This window comes from Anomaloglossus baeobatrachus, chromosome 4, assembly GCF_048569485.1.
Source record: "Anomaloglossus baeobatrachus isolate aAnoBae1 chromosome 4, aAnoBae1.hap1, whole genome shotgun sequence".
Classification (NCBI taxonomy): Eukaryota; Metazoa; Chordata; class Amphibia; order Anura; family Aromobatidae; genus Anomaloglossus; species Anomaloglossus baeobatrachus.
The window spans coordinates 13,880,992-13,895,062 of record NC_134356.1 but is presented as its reverse complement, the minus strand read 5'-3'; positions in this window follow the sequence as shown (position 1 = coordinate 13,895,062).

The window sequence follows — 14,071 nt, the reverse complement described above, 5'->3', positions numbered from 1 at the left end:
ACGCCGTGTCACTGGATCATGGCCACATAGCCTAACAGTGAGAATATTGTTGCTACAGCAACATTTTTGTGAAGTACCTGTGGATTCAAAATGCTTACTATACTCCTGAATAAAATCCTTGAGGGGTCCAGTTTCCAAAATGGGGCCACTTGTGGGGGGTTTCTGATGTATAGGTACCCAAGAGGCCCTGCTAATGTGACATGGTGCGCACAATTTATTTCAACTTTTCCAAAATTCCAATGGTGCTCTTTCCATTCCAAGCCCTCCCATTTATCCAAACAGAGGATTTTGGCCACATATGGGGTATCCCTGCGCTCACAAGAAATTGGATAACAACCTGTGGGGTCCACGGTTTGTTGTTGCCTCTTGAAAAAGTGAGAAATGTGATGCTAAAGAAACATTTTTGTGAAAAAAATGAAAATTTTCAATATGGCAACCTAAGCTTATCAAATTCTGTGAAGTATTCGTGGATTCAAAATGCTCAATATACACCTAGATAAAAGCCTTGAGGCTTCTATCGAGGGGTATAGTGAGCATTTTGGACCCACAGGTTCTTCACAGATTTTGATAACGTTACGTTGTCATATTGAAAATTGTCATTTTTTTTCTCAAAAATGTTGCTTTAACATCAAGTTTCTCACTTTTTCAAGAGGTAATTCCCAAAAATTTTACCCAAATGTTTGTTACCCACTTTTTTATGAGCGTGGTGATACCTCACGTGTGGTCTAAAACCTTTGTTTGGACAAATGGGAGGGCTTGGAACGAAAGGAGCAATATTTGAATTTTGGAAAAGAAATTTGGCTGAAAACGATTGCGGGCACCATGTCGCATTTGGAGGACCCCTAAGGTACGTAAACAGCAAAAAACACCACAAGTGACCCCATATTGGAAACTAGGCCTCTCAAGGAATGTTTCTAGATGTTTGGTGAGCACCCTGAACCCCCAGGTGTTTCACAGAAGTTTATAACGTTGAGCCATGAAAATAAAAAAATAAAATTTTACCACAAAATTGTTACTTCAACCAGGTAGCTTTTTTTTTCACAAGGGTAACAGGAAAAAAAATCACCATGAAATTTATTGTGCAATTTCTCCTGAGTTTGGTGATATCTTATATGTGGTGGAAATCAATGGTTTGGGCACACGGCAGGGCTCGGAAGGGAAGAAGTGCAATTTGACTGCAAAATTGGTTGGAATCAATAGCGGACACCATGTTGCATTAGGAGAGCCCCTGCGGTGCCTAAACAGTGGAGGTCCCCCCTGTCCCTGTCCTCCTCGACCTTTTAGGGATGCAGTCCTTACCTATTATGATTTTAGGGATGTGCCCTACTGTGGGTGAGAAGAAGAATATATAGCCTTGAGCGATATATGTGTATGCATCCTGCGGTGTGAGCACACACGTATGGATGTATTTGTATATGTATTTGCAGCTCCCTGTATGGACCCTTAAGAAGTACAATTTGTGGAGGATGGATTGTATGTGCACATATATAGGTGCACATGCATATATATGCAGCTCCCTACATGGACCCCTAGGAGGTATAGCTTATGGAGTATGGACTGCTTTTTTGTCCCTGTCCGCCTTGACCTTCTAGGGATGCACTCCTAATCTATTACGACTTTAGGGATGTGCTCTATTGTGGGTAGAAGAGTATATTGCTCTGGGCGATATTTATGTGTGCTGCCTGCGGGATGTGCACATACATATGGATGCATTTGTATATATATTCGCAGCCTCCTATATGGATCTCTAAGAGGTATGATCTGTGGAGGATGGACTGTCGCTTTGTCCTAGTTAGCCCCGATCTGTTTACAATGCATTTATATCAAATCTATTATGTTCTTCCAAAAATGTCTCTCTCTATGGCGGCCGCCATCTTTTCGGAGTCCCGCGCATGCGCGGTACTCCGTTCTTCAATACTTCCTCTCTGTATGATCTCGCGCATGTGCAGTAGCTATTTCCGGGACGCCGGGTGCTTCTGAGGCGCGCAATTTGAAAACATCACAGCTGATATTCGGATATCAAGGTATTTAAAGCCTGTACTTGGTGGATACAGGGAACCCACCCCTGATGAAGTCACCCCAGTAGGTGACGATACGCGTGGGGACTATACCCACTGCTACTCTATTTCTATGGGTAACTTGACAATGGTTGGTGTCTAGATATCTACAGGTTACTTATATGGGAAACCTTGGTTGGGGAATTTTCTCTGGAGTCCCGTATGGTATGGTTTCACTTGTGGCTTTATATAATGTAACCACATATATGTATATGTGAAATATGCTTGGGGTACCATTTCCATCTTGCAATTGTATGACCTTGCAAATTATAATATGCTTTTTATGCCATCTGCTATTCTATGTGGTTGTACGGGATACATGTAATATTGTCATTTAAATTGTATGGTGGTTCCCTATATACATTGTTATACCCTGTGTCACACCATTGTTTTCCCTTGGGTAGCAGGGGTTTCCAAAACCTCAACGGAGGATTGGATTAGAGATTTATATGGCTGTTTGCCTTTTAATTGTTTTTAGTAGTGTGTATTCCTGTGTCCATTTGTAATAAAGATAACCTTTTCTTATATAAATTGGAGTATCCCTCTTGTTTGCACACTTCTGTCCCTCTCCTCCATCAATAGCGGACACCATGTTGCATTAGGAGAGCCCCTGCGGTGCCTAAACAGTGGAGGTCCCCCACAAGTGACCCCATTTTGGAAAATAGACCCCTCAAGGAATTTATCTAGATGTTTAGTGAGTACCCTGAACCCCCAGGTGCTTCACAGAAGTTTATAATGTTGAGCTATGAAAATAAAAAAAAAATACATTTTTACCACAAAATTGTTACTTCAACCAGATAGCTTTTTTTTTAACAAGAGTAAAATGAAAAAAATCAGCATAAAATTTATTGTGCAATTTCTCCTGAGTATGCTGATACCTTATGTGTGGTGCAAATCAACTGTTTGGGTGCACAGCAGGGCTCGGAAGGGAAAAAGTGCCATTTGACTGAACATTTGGCTGGAATAATTAGTGGACGCTATGTCGCATTTGGAAAGCCCCTAAGGTGCCTAAACAGTGGAGGTCCCCCACAAGTGACCCCATTCTGGAAACAAGACACCTCAAGGGGTCTAGTTTCCAATATGGGGTCACTTGAGGGGGGTTCCTGCTGTTTAGGTACCTTAGGGGATCTGTAAATGCAACATGGTGCCCGCAATCTGTTTCAGCCAACTTTGCTTTCCAAAACTCAAATATTGCTCCTTTCGTTCCAAGCCCTCCCATTTACCCAAACAAAGGTTTCTGACCACATGTGGGGTATCGGCGCGCTCATAAGAAAGTGGGTAACAAAATGTGAGGTCCAATTTTTGGTATTACCTCTTGAAAAAGTAAGAAAATTAGTGCTAAAGCAACATTTTTAGGTAAAATGTTAATTTTTATTTTTTTTCATTCCACATTACTTTAGTTCCTGTGAAGCACCTGAAGGGTTAATAAACTTCTTGGATGTGGGTTTTGACTTGAGTACCTTGAGGGGTGCTTTTTTTAGAATGGTGTCACTTTTGGGTATTTTCTGTCACCCAGGCCTCTCAAAGTCACTTCAAATGGGATGTGGTTCCTAAAAAAATGGTTTTGTGAATTTTGTTGAAAAAATGGGAAATTGCTGATGAACTTTGAACCCTTCTAACTTCCTAACCACAAAAAATGTGTTTCAAAAATTGTGCTGATCTAAAGTAGACAAGTGGGAAATGTTATTTATTAACTATTTTGTGTGACATAACTCTCTGGTTTATGGGCATAAATTAAAAGTTTGAAAATTGCAAAATTTTAAATTTTTTCTCAAATTTCAGATTTTTTCACAAATAAAATAAAAAAATATAATCCTAAATTTACCTCTAACACGAAGCCCAACATGTCATGAAAAAACAATCTCAGAATCACCGGGATCCATTGAAGCGTTCCAGAGTTATAACCTTATAAAGTGACACTGGTCAAAATTACAAAAAATGGCATGGGCATTAAGTACAAAACTGTCTTCGTCCTTAAGGGGTTAATCACTGTTCTCGCCCTTGTGTCCTGTAACAAATCAATCTCCCAAAAGTTAGATAAATGGTCCACTGTAATCAGGTATTCTTTGTCATTCCATATGAACACATCTGTTCCAATTTTTGACCAAGGCCTCTGTGGAATTTCATGAGATTGCAATGACTCCTTTTGTTGCTTATCACTGCAGGATGCACATATTTCACATCGTGCTATATAGTTTTTAATGTGGTCATTCATTCCTGGCCAATAAATAGATTCTCTTGCTCGCCGTAGACATCCTTCCCTGCCTAAGTGAGAAGAGTGCAGTGTTTCCAGTATGTCTCTTCTGAGTGCTTCTGGCATAACAGGTCTGTCTCCTTTAAAGATGATTCCTTGCTGCACTGACAGTTCATCTCTTATGTGGAAGAATGGGGAAACTTCCCTAGGCGCATGCTGTTTGTATTTTGGCCAGCCCTGCAAGATGACAGTCTTTGAGATCTGGAGAATTTTATCCTTCTCTGTACAAGTCTGTATTTGCTTAAACTTGTCTTTTGACACTGCCAGGTAGTCACACATATTGATGGTTTCAGTTTAATTCTCCTCATCATTTATGACAGGTAGGTATGCTCTGCTTAGAGTATCTGTAATCAGTAAGTCTCTTCCTGGACAGTAACAGATATCAAAATCGTATTTCTGAAATCGTAACAGCATGCGCTGTAGTCTCTTTGGGGCATTTAGTAGTGGTTTCTTTGTAATGCTCTCCAATGGCTTGTGATCAGACTGCAGTGTTACTCATCGACCATAGGTGTACTGGTGAAACTTCTCCATCCCAAATACCACAGCCAGTAACTCCTTCTCAATCTGAGCATAACTCTGCTCTGTTGTTGTTAGGGCTCTGCTTGCAAACGTGATTGGCTGTTTGTTCTGCATTAGTGTAGCTCCAAGGCCTTTTTCTGAAGCATCACATTGTACCACCACTTCTCGATCTGGGTCGAAATACTTCAGGGTTGCTGCATCTGCAATAGCCTTCTTTACTGACCGGAAAGCAGTTTCCTGGTTTCCTGTCCATTCCCAGAGCACATCTTTGTGGGTGTGAGGAAAGAGTTAACTTTAGTTGGATAGAAATTCACAGAACTTCACGCTGCTATGCAAAAGAGCACAAACAGACTGAGAAAGTTATGTTTTCCCAAGGACAGAGATAAGACTTGTGCTCAGCCGAGGAGAAACTAAACTTATGCTTCACTGAGAAGTGAAACTTAATTATGCTTTACCGAGAAACGAAAGTTATTCCTTTGTACATGACATAGCTACGCCCCTATTAGTTTGATAAAAACCTGTATGTACAATAAACGTTAGTTCAGAGCGCACACTCTCTTGCCTTATGTGCAGATATCATTCTCTGTCTGTATCTCATTAAGGTTAAGGGAAGCCGGGGGGGTTGACTGGGACTCCCTCCGCATTCGGACATCGCTGGCAACAGTTGTGATCCATCCAGGGGTCACCTTAACATTTCTGGCGCCCGAACAGGGACCCGTGTCCATCCCAGGACCCAGTGGACTGTCTTGCCATCCTGAGGACGAGGGGACCAGATGTGGGGACCAAAAACACCTGGCCAGGTAAGAGTTGAAAGTTTTTAAGACATTTGGATTGAAGGGGAAGGACCAACTAGACCTCAACAAATGGGACAAGATAAGAACTACCCGAGCAGGAGTGATAGCAGATAAATCATGGACTGAAGTAGTCAGAACTCTTTCTGACATGGCAAAGACAGACCACGATCAAGGTTGGATATACCATGAAGAATCAGAAACATGGGAAGAAACTGAGAAAAAGGCTAATAAGGATCTTGAGCCTCCGCCGTACCTGTCGACTACTCATACAACGACCCCACAAACAGCAGGACCCAGGGATGGACCTGCACTAATTGTGGCCAACAGAACCCAGATTGGGGAGAAACATGCCTGGCTTGTGGAACCCCACATTATAAACAAGCCACAGCACCAGCGCCTCTTTATCCCGTAATGGAAAGAAGAGTCCTCATAGCACCACCTGTTGACCCAGCACACCCAGATGCTCCCAGAGATCCAATTCCCTGTGCATATGATGTATATGTGCCTTGGACTCCTGCCGAACAGATGGCTTTCCTGCAAAATACCCCTGACCCGACTCGAAACCCCGTCAGTTTTTCACGTTACTTGAACCAATTACAAGTCTCTTACCGAATCACTTGGTTGGACATGGAGGGTTTGTGTAGAGTTAAAATGTCCCCTGAAATGTATGCCAAACTCACTGCCCATCTGGCAGGGAATGTTCCGGACGATACCCGGACTATGGCATCCGGCCAAGCCTTTATGATAGCACTCAATCTTTTCTGCGTCCAGGAACAAAGAACTAAGGGCACAATGGGACCAGTACACCAAGGTCCTGTGAAGAATGTCAGTTCCTTTACTATAGATTGATGCAGTCATTCGCAGATGAGTTCCAGACGTTATTTCTTGATTGTTTTCTAGTTTTTCGTTTGTGACCCCGGCCCCACCCAATAGCCAGTCCACATTATATGCATATATAGCCTGGGTCTCAGCTTCCCATACATGGTAAGTTTTTTTAACTGCATGAGAGGACACACACTAGCTAGGGACCCCAACGTAGAAAAATACTTTGGCGTAGTGTTTGGACTCTGTTGCATTGATCAATTCAATAGCTAAATTTCTCTTTATTCATATGTTCATGGCAGCAATGCAGATTCCATTTTTCATATTTTCATTCTTACATATAGCTATTGGATTTTTCATGTCAGTATTTGCACAGCAGTTTCTGCTTTTCATATATTCCCCTTACATAGTCACTGGTGTGCACACCTTCTCCCCATATAGTGTAGATTTTTTAGGTTTTTGCACCCAGTTCAGACTCAGAATAGAGTTCCAGACGTTATTTCTTAATTGATTCGCAGATGAAGGGCTGGACTTACAAGCAGGTGCGATACGTCGCCTGATGGTAAGATCCTTCATGGATGGAATACATGCACCCCTGGCAAATAGGTTGAAAGCGTGCTGTCCCGAATGGAGGAACATGGAAGACATAGATCTTCTAGTCAACAAAGCAAGTGGTTTAGAAACCGACGCAAAAGATAAAAGGACCAAGAAAGTCGTCATAGCAGCAGTAGATGGTCAGCCAGAAGTCACAAGAAGAAAGGGACCGATCTGCTACTATTGTGGGATAAAAGGACACGTGATCAGAGACTGTAGAAAGAAAAAGAGGGAAACTCAAAACCAACCCGAGAGTCAGGAAGAAAAGACTGCCTGACTTGCGGCAGCACGAGATAGGGATTCCAGAGTTCTATTACTACACATCCCCCTTCAAATTGGAAACAAGGAAATAAGGGCTCTGGTGGACTCGGGAGCCTCACGCTCCATACTCCCTAGGGACCTGGTACCTGAAGACTCCATCTCGCCCGAGTCTACTATAGTATCCGGTTTTGATGGACAGGCCCAGATAATCCCAATAACGTATCCATTAAAGGTGAAACTGGGACCACACATATTCGTGTCCAAATTCTTAGTGACCCCCCTGGGTGGAGATGCCCTAATGGGAGCAGATGTACTATCAAGATTACAGGCTCAGATTGTCTACAACGAAGATGGATCTGCTGTCCTGCGAATTCCGGAGGATATTCCTGAAGAAGTCCTGTGCACCATTTAGATGATCGAAGATCGACTAGAAATGGATGCGACACAGGAAGCAGACATGGACCCAGTACTTCTCCAAGTTCCCGCAAAACTCTGGTCCACATCGAAAGCTGACCTCGGCGCTGCCCCCGTAAAAGTTTCAGTCAAACCTGGAATTACACCACCGCAGCTAAGACAATATCCTCTTAATGCGCAACAGGAAGCTGCCCTGGATCACCAAATAAAAGAACTAGTGAAGTCGGGAGCTCTCAGAACTACTAAGTCTCCGTACAACACTCCGCTATTTCACGTCAAGAAAAAACAAGTGAAGAAAGGTGATCCAATCACGTACCGCATGGTACATGATTTGAGAGCAGTGAACTCAATACTGGAGCCCCTCACTCCCGTTGTTCCCAACCCACATACTCTGCTCACACAGGTAACGGCAACATCTACCCATTATACGGTTATAGACCTTGCTAACGCTTTTTTCTCTGTACCACTGGACCTTCACGCACAAGCAAAACCAATATGCATGGACAAGGCTGCCACAAGGGATGCAGCATTCCCCTGCTCTATATACTCAGGCTATGAGTAGTGTCCTTCAAGGCTGGCAGCCCCCGGACCACTGTGTTCTTCTCCAGTACGTTGCTAGAGATAAGGAAACAAAAGGCGCAAATAGGGTCTTACCCGGCAATAACCGTTTAGAAAGTAAAGATAAAACACTCACCTGATGAGGTTGTGCCAGTCACAACCCCTTGTAAAGCATGTGAGTGTCAGCGTAGTTCCAAGCAGCGGCCCCGTGGTAATCGTGGTAAAAAGATTTTTTATATATGTATATACATATATGAGAAACGGGTTTGTGCCGCGCTAAAGAAACACTGTTTCCAAGGTATTTACTTTAGATCTCTTTTTTATTACAGTTCCAACGCGTTTCAGAGACATAAACCGTCTCCTTCTTCAGGGAAAAGAGAAAATGTACACACAGTATGCAGACCGGTTGGTTATATATGAGTCCATTCAAGCCACGTTGATCTCAGTGACGTCAATGCTCTCATGGTAACAGAATGACTCATGAGCACGTGAAGGCTGCAGAGGAAATGTGTTAGCATTTAAAAAAATATACAAGCATCTGAACTTTTTCAAACCATAAAATGACTGAAAAATAAAAGATAATAATAGATAAAAGTGATAAATAAAAATTTATATATATTGAAACTGTTTGGTTTTTTTCAAAGCGCGTAAATGTGATGATAGACATAAAACAACTGTTAAATGTGGTACTAGAACCCCAAAAGGAGGAGCATTTCCCTAAGTTCTAACTCAAAGTGGCTTGTAATCATCCCTTGCTCCATGGCTGGCTGCTTATTGGAGATGGAAGAATCAAACAGCTACTGAATAACCCCGCAGTAAGGGGTTAAAAAGGTGTAAAATCATAACGTGCAAATGCGCTGTTATAAAGAGATGTGTATATAGATGCCAAAAAACACCAAAAATTACAGGTATTAATGTGTAAATTGACAAATGTGTCGATTTAATAAAGGAATGTGCATTTGAAATTAATGCGTAAAAATGACTAGTTTGTCTGTTTAATAAAGAAATGTGCATTTAAATATCATAAAACTGATGATTTAGAAAGAACATGTGTATATAGATGCTGGTAAAACAAAACCAAGAGACTTCCGAGGAATTCCTAGAAAGCAGAGGCCGTGAACTTAGAGTGAAAGGAGAGCGCCTGCGCAGAGACACTAAGCTAGTTCTCAATGAGAACCAGGGTGAAATGAGTTCAACCTGTGGGAAATAAGAGACGGCGCATGCGTAAAAAACACAGTGAAGGTAACTCGGGTTCAAATGCCGCACCAACATCCTGAGTGCAAGGAACAGACATGCAAAACATATGAAAAAGTGAATGTATGGATAGGATGAAAAATATAGTGCAAAGATTATTGCTCAAAAAAATAAAAATAAATAAACAACTTATATAATTGCAGATGACTTGGATAAAAAATATACATACATATATACATCATAATAAATGTACACATTTATATGAAATATATATATAAAAACATATATAGATGTAAAAAATATGTAAAGGATATAAATATATATATATATATATATATATATATATATAAAAAAAAATGTATATAAAAAATTTTTGGATTCAATAATGTGATAATTTATAATTAATAATTGATGAGGACTAACGTTTAAATGAAGGAGACTAAGTCCGCATAACATGGAAACGCGCTGGGATAAAAACTTCAATTAAAAATCCAAAATACAAACATTCAATAAAATTCAAGTAGTCATACTTGAAATGCATAAATAATATTCATATAACATCATGTGTAAAAAAAACATATAAATGTATATAAAAAATTTATGTGGGAAGGAGAAATTAATGCTGATCTCCTTAAGGATCATATAAAATTCATGAATGAACATATGGGAAATATATTTGCCCGTTAGTGAGAAGAGCAATAAAAATCTCAAATAGAGAGATATATAAAACTAAAAATTAAAATGTAAAAATTGGTGTTAGCTAGAGAGGATAAATGATGGTATTATTGCCCATTAAAACCTGATAGCTAGCAGTTAATAAAACAGATCTACAACTTCATTCAATCCAAAGGGGGTTAGAGTATTTAGTTTGTGGATCCAAAAGGTCTCCTTGCGACTAAGCATCTCTGATCTATTATGAATCAGGGGACTGATCTGCTCAATTGGGTTGATCGTAAAATCCAGATTTCTGTTGTGCTGGACTGTGCAGTGTGTGGACAAACTATGTAGGAGAAAACCAGATCTTACATTGTGGCGATGTTAATTTAGCCTGTTGTGAAGGGCTTGGCTTGTTCTGCTTTTACAACAGAGACATTTCCTGGATCCACATCTATATGAACCAGCCACAATACAAGATTTAGGCTGTGCTTTAATGGACCTTAATCTGCTGGGAGCCAGGATATTCTTAATCGTGGGGGCCCGCCTAAAAGTAATCCCTGGGGTGGGGGGTAAAATAAATTTAAGAAAAGGGTCATTTTGCAAGATCCCCCAATGTTTGGACAGGACATTTTTTATTGCTTTATTGTCACTACTATACGTGGTGATTAAATTCAAATCTCGATCTTGTCTGTTCACTGGAATTATTGCCCTGGGAGCCCCACAATCTCCAGGCGAGGTGGGGGTATCTATTTTACGTTTCACCAGATCTATCTGTTTGAGACCTGAAGATGCTTTATAAGCTTTCTTCACCAGTGATTTTGGATAATTTTCCTCTAAAAAACGGTTTTTTAGAACTTCTACTTGATTTTTAAAATCAGCATCTTGTGTGCAATTTCTTCTAATTCTTTTATATTGGTTAAGTGGAATGTTATTTAACCATTTTTTGTAATGTTCGCTATCATAATGGACATACCCATTTGTGTCCACCTTTTTGAAGAAATTCTTAGTATATAATTTATTATTTTTATGATAGATCGTTAGATCCAAAAAATTAATTTCATCAGGATGGACTGTGGAGGTGAACTTAAGGCCCCACTCATTGGTATTCAAATGGTCTAATAAAATATCCACATCAAAAAAATCCCTGTCCCATATGATGAATAGATCATCGATAAATCTTTTATAAATTATGATCCCTCTCTCATGAGGACCATTCACTATGTGTAACAGTTCAAAAACCCCCATGAACAAGTTAGCGTAAGAGCATGCAGCCTTTGACCCCATCGCTGTCCCAAGGCATTGGTGATACAGTATGTCAGAGAAATAAAAATAATTATTATGAAGTATAAAGCTCATACTTTTTAGTATGAAATTTTTTTGAGCCTGTGGTATCTTTTTATCGTTTTCCAAAAATAAACCAATGCTGAACAGACCTAAATGATGTTGAATATTAGAGTACAGGGAAGCTACGTCTATGGTGACAAACATGTAGGAATCCTTCCAAGTAATGTCACTGATTTTCTCTATGAGGTGAGCCGAGTCTCTCAAATGGCTGCCCAGACTCAATACATACGGTTGTAGAATTAAATCGACATATTTGGCCAGGTTGGAGGTAAGAGAGTCAATACCTGAAATTATTGGTCTACCCGGTGGATTAGATAGATCTTTGTGGATCTTGGGTAGATGATAAAAAAAGGCTTGAGCCGGATTTTTTATTTGCAGGAATTTTTGCTCTGCTGAGTTTAAAATACTCCCATTGACTGCCTCCTGAATTAGAGCCCTATAGTTAGCCATGGCTTGTTTATAGCATACTTCTTTCGCTTTTTTATAATATTTTGTATCTGATAGAATCCTAAATGCTTCTCTTAAGTAGTCGGCCCTCTTTTGAATGACTATCCCACCCCCTTTGTCCGCTGCTCTAATAACTATATTGGTGTTATTTTTTAAAAGGACAAGTGCTTCCCTTTCTGGACGGGACAGGTTTTTCTTCAATTTTTTATTTTGATGAACAATTTCCTTAAGATCGGACAAGACTAGGTCACTAAAGGTCTTTAGAAGATGACCTTTACTTTTGATGGGGTAAAATTTAGATTTGGCTTTTACGGTTGTGTGGACAAAAGGGTCAAATTCAGGCTGATCGCTGGGGCGGCTCTCCCCTTTCATTAAAAAATGTCTCTTTAGAGTAAGTTTCCTGACAAATCTCTGGATGTCCAGAAAAATGTCAAATTCCTTGGTTCTATGGGAGGGACAATAGGATAGCCCTTTGTTTAGGACTTTGATTTCATTGTCACTGAGTTTATAATCGGATAAATTGAAAATATTTTTTGTTTTTATTTTAGTTTTTTGTTTTTGATTTCTTTGTGTCTCAATGTCTTGGGGAATATTTGGCTTCCCACCAGTATGGTTAATATCGGTCTTTACCTGAGCTTGTAATACACCTTTTAATAGGTCTTCCCCTGCATGTTTGTTTGCATTCTTGTCATATTTAATAGTGGGATTTATTTTGCAGCTCTCTTTTTGTTTTGATTTAGAACCTGCTCTGGTTCCTCTTCTGTATTTTTTCTTTTTTTGGTTGTAGACGGTTTTAGGACTAAAAAATCCGTAATAAGGTTATTTTTCGGTTGCTTAGCACAGGGCAAAAAGGGGACAAGTGGTAGTGCCATGTTGGTGTTGTCAATGATAATTTTATCACTGTTTTTAGGGGTCATGGTTGAGGTAGTGGGGGCATCAATAGAGGAAAAAGGGTCCTCATGGACAGACAAATTTAGAAGGTCTATAAAGTCTTCATCCTGTGTCGTATCTTTCTGAAAGAAAGGGGCATTTTGATCTGCCATGGCTCTATCTTTTTTAATTTGGTCAATTTGTTTTCTGATCCTTGCGAGCTGGGTTTGCGTGTCTTCGGTATTTTGGGATATAATAGACCCTGTCTGAAGCTCCCCGTCTGACCCAGGTTTATTACTGTCTTTATGGATAGAAGGAACAGATTCCTTGGTGATATTAGCATGCTTTACAATACCCAGTGATTTATTTTGGGGAGGGATACTGTTTTTCAGGAATACTTCTTTGGCTAAAATGTCAATCTGATCGGGAAGTACAGCTGCGACCTGAACCGTGTGGCACCCTCCTTCTGCCCCCTTAGACAGGTCAACAGTAATTGGAGAGCTGGCCTCATTAGTTTTATGAAACCTACTGTTAACAAAACTTCTTTTATTTGAAAAGTTATAATTTGTGGAGTTTTGCCTTTTATCTTCTCCAGTACGTGGATGACCTACTACTTTGCTGTCCAAGCGAAGAAGAATGCAAAAAGGCTTCAATAAGTCTTCTAATCTTCCTAGCAGAATCAGGATGCAAAGCGAGTAAGGACGAGTTACAATTCTGCAAGACAAAGGTCACTTTCCTGGGTCATTGTCTCTCTGCAGGACAAAAACATCTCAGCCCGGACAGACAAGAAGTGATCAGGAAAGCAAGCATCCCTAGGAACCTCAAACAACTCAGATTTTTAGGACTAATTTCATTCTGCAGACAATGGATTCCCAATGCGTCATTACTCATGCAACCATTATATGATTGCACCAAGAATGTTCCATTCTTCCTTACAGAAGAAGCTCGACAAAGCTTCCAAAAGCTCAAGGAACTCTAGTGATTGATGCTCTGGTTTTGGCACTACCAAATTACGATCTCAACTTTTACCTGTTCGTAGCTGAGCTTCAAGGATTTGCTGTAGGAGTACTCACCCAGAAGATAGAAAAACATCATATAATCGGGTACTACTCCTCTCACCTCGACAACGTCACCAGAGCGGCACCATCCGTGCAATCACAGCAGTTTCAAACATACTGCAGAAAGCATCCGAAATCTCACTCGATTTCCCGACCACCATCCTTACCAGCCATGATATCTATGCTGTTCTAAACCAAGTGCAGCTGAAACACCTCTCCATGGCAAGA